Raw genomic sequence first — 3,843 nt, forward strand, 5'->3', positions numbered from 1 at the left:
GGCCAGTTGGCTGTCTCTTCCCCCTCCCTCTCCCAGTATAATCTCTGTGATTCTTGCTAAGTCTCTACCTCTTTCTCTTTGTAGCTTGTGATGCTTCCTGTGGTTTTAGAGATTGTCACATGTGTGACACATGGGACTGTGGACCAGACGGGACCAGAAACACTTGCCTGGCTCTCAGCCCTTTCTCTCCCCTCCCCCTACTTCAATGTCCCTTTGTCTAGCTCCCCTCTTTGTCCCCCCGTGTATCTTCTGTCCCTGTTCCTCCAAATTCACCTGTCACCCTCCTCTTCTCTTATGGGTACAACTTCTGCATCTTTTTTGACCCTCAGTAACACATATTTGACCTCTTGATGGCATAGAAAACACAATGCAAACACAATACTCACAATGGAGCACAATGCACACAACGCAAACACAATGCATACTCCACATATTTCTCACACAAAGGGTTAAGTGGCTTCTGCAGGCTTAGGGCCGGACGCTGTGCTGTAAGGCTACGTTACAGATCCACACAGGGTCGGACCGGCCCACCGGAGTTCCAGAGGATCCTTACGGTGGTCCCAAGCTCTGGCAATAAAGGACCCCTAATAAAACAGGGCTCTTACGGTCTTATACACACAGAGGGTGGGCCCCCAGAATCATTTTCTCTAGAGGGCCCAAAGGACTTCAATCCAATGCTGGATCCACAATATGGCGCCCATGTTTAAACACAGCAGACATTGATTTATATGGACCCAGTAGAGACCAGTGGAAGCTACAATCACAAACCCCTTAAGAATCGAGCAATTTTCCGTTTCTTCGTTTTCATTTTTCACTCCCTGCTTTCCAGAAGCAATTACTTTGTTATTTCTCCTTTCACATAGCCTTATGACTTTTTTTTATTTTTATGTTTTTTGCCTGACAAGTTTGTACTTTCTAAAGGCATCATTTTATATTGCACAGGATGTAGTGGAAAGCTGGAAAAATCCCAAATGGGGCGGAATTGGAAAAAAAAAAACACAATTCTTCTTACCTTCCCTTCACTCTCTGGGTCAGTACAATTACAGCAATACCACATTTGTATCGTTTTTCTTGTATTTTAATTTTAAAAAAAAAACTTTGAAAAAAACAACACAATTGTGTATGTTGCATGGCCATATTTGGACCCCGGAGCTGTGTGAGGGCTCGTTTTTTGCAGGCAGAATCTTTCATTTTTATTGATACCATTTAGGTGTGGCTGTTGTGTGGTCATTCCGTGCATTGGGGACCGGGACGGATCGAGACCCATTCAACTTGAAAGGGTCTGTGATCCGTTCTCGCCGTAAAAAAATAGAACTTGTGAATGGGTCTGCATCCATGATGCGGGGTGCTTACGGCCGTGCCAGTGTATTGCGGACCCACTGTAGGCAGGCCGCAATACGGCAACGGCCGTGTGCATGAGGCCTAAGGCCCCTTTCACACGTGAGGTGAACGCATAGCACCCGCACTGAATCCGGATCCATTCATTTCTATGGGGCTGTGCACATGAGCGGTGATTTTCACGCATCACTTGTGCGTTGCGTGAAAATCGCAGCATGTTCTATATTCTGCATTTTTCACGCAACGCAGGCCCCATAGAAGTGAATGGGGCTGCGTGAAAATCGCAAGCAAGTGCGGTTGCGGTGCGATTTTCACGCACAGTTGCTAGGAGACGATCGGGATGGGGACCCGATCATTATTATTTTCCCTTATAACATGGTTATAAGGGAAAATAATAGCATTCTGAATACAGACTGCATAGTACAATAGGGCTGGAGGGGTTAAAAAAAATTAATAATAATTTAACTCACCTTAATCCACTTGATCGCGCAGCCCGGCTTCTCTTCTGTCTTCTTCTTTGCTGTGCACAGGAAAAGGACCTTTGATGACGTCACTGCAATCATCACATGGTCCGTCATATGATCCATCACCATGGTAAAAGATCATGTGATGGACCATGTGATGAGCGCAGTGACGTCATCAAAGGTCCTATTCCTCAAAGAAGAAGACAGAAGAGAAGCCGGGCTGCGCGAACAAGTGGATTAAGGTGAGTTAAAAAAAATATATTTTAACCCCTCCAGCCCTATTGTACTTTGCATTCTGTATTCAGAATGCTATTATTTTCCCTTATAACCATGTTATAAGGGAAAATAATACAATCTACACAACCTTGAACCCAAACCTGAACTTCTGTGAAGAAGTTCGGGTCTGGGTACCACATTCAGATTTTTATCACGCGCGTGCAAAACGCATTGCGTGATAAAAACTGAACAACGGAACGCAATCGCAGTCAAAACTGACTGCAATTGGGTACCTACTGGCGCGGGTTTGCCGCAACGCATCCGGACCTAATCCGGACACGCTCGTCTGCAAGGGGCCTAAGGCTTTTGATCAGTTTTTATTCAGTTTTTTTTAAGGGAGAGGTAAAGCGACTAAAAAATTGCAAATCGTCCAGTATGATTTTTTTTTCCAGTACAGCTTTCACCGTACGGAATTAATACTTTTATGTTTTAATACTACAGGCATTTTAGGACACAGTCCCAGCTACTTTCACACTAGTGTCGGGGCTCCGCTTGTGAGCTCCGTTTGAAGGGTCTCGCAAGCGGCCCCGAACGCATCCGTCCAGCTACCAATGCATTCTGAGTGGACGCGGATCTGCTCAGAAAGCATCAGTCTGGCAGCGTTCAGCCTCCGCTCCGCTCAGCAGGCGGACACCTGAACGCTGCTTGCAGCCTGGCCGTGCGGAGGCGAGCGGATCCGTCCAGACTTACTATGTAAGTCAATGGGGACGGATCCGTTTGAAGATGACACAGTATGGCTCAATTTTCAAACGGATCCGTCCCCCATTGACTTTCAATGTAAAGTCTGGACGGATCCGTCTGAACTACTTTCAGACTTAGAAATTTTTCTAAACTATAATGCAGACGGATCCGTTCTGAACGGATCCAAACGTCTGTATTATAGGAGCGGATCCGTCTGTGCAGACACCAAACGGATCCTCTCTGAACGGTAGTCTGAAAGTAGCCTAGCCTCTGATCTTTATTTTTTGTTTTTTATTTTTAATATGGGAAAAGATGGTGATTTGAATTTGAATTGCATCCGCAATACGGCAACGGGCATCACATGCTCGTGTGAACAAGCCCTAAGGCTGAGCTGCAGTACCGCACACAACCAGTGGACATGGGTGGCACTGTTTTTGGAAAAAAAGAGACATGTTTTTTTAATTTTTTTTATCCTGGACAACCCGTTTAAGGGTCCATTCAAACATCCGTGTGTGTTTTGCAGATCCGCGGATCCGCAAAACACGGGCAGCGGCAATGTGCGATCCGCATTTTGCGGACCGCACATTGCCGGCACTAAGAGAATATGCCTATTCTTGTCCGCTATTGCGGACAAGAATAGGACATGTTCCATTTTTTCAGGATCGGAATTGCGGACCCGGAAGTGCGGGTCCGCACGTCGTGCGGCCCCATAGAAATGTATGGGTCCGCAATTCCGTTCCGCATAATGCGGAATGGAATTGCGGATGTGCGAATGGACCCTTACCCACAGAAAATTGTCTAGACTGGATACATCTGCAGCAAATCCTTAGCTATGAGAAGTACAGGATCTGTACAGGTAAGGCTATGTTCAGATCTGCATTAGGGTGGTAGAGAAAAATGGAAAAACTGGCGCAGATGTGAACGTAGCCTTAGGAAGAAGAATGTTCAAATTCCCTTGACAGTAATGAATTAGGAGTGGGACATAATCAGTGTGTTTTAGTGGGAAAAAATGCTGAAACTTATGACTTTTTCACTTCTCAAGACGTCTCAGAACTGGTGAGAAAAATGGGTGGGGCTAAATATG

Source organism: Bufo bufo, chromosome 8 (genome assembly GCF_905171765.1).
Source record: "Bufo bufo chromosome 8, aBufBuf1.1, whole genome shotgun sequence".
NCBI lineage: Eukaryota > Metazoa > Chordata > Amphibia > Anura > Bufonidae > Bufo > Bufo bufo.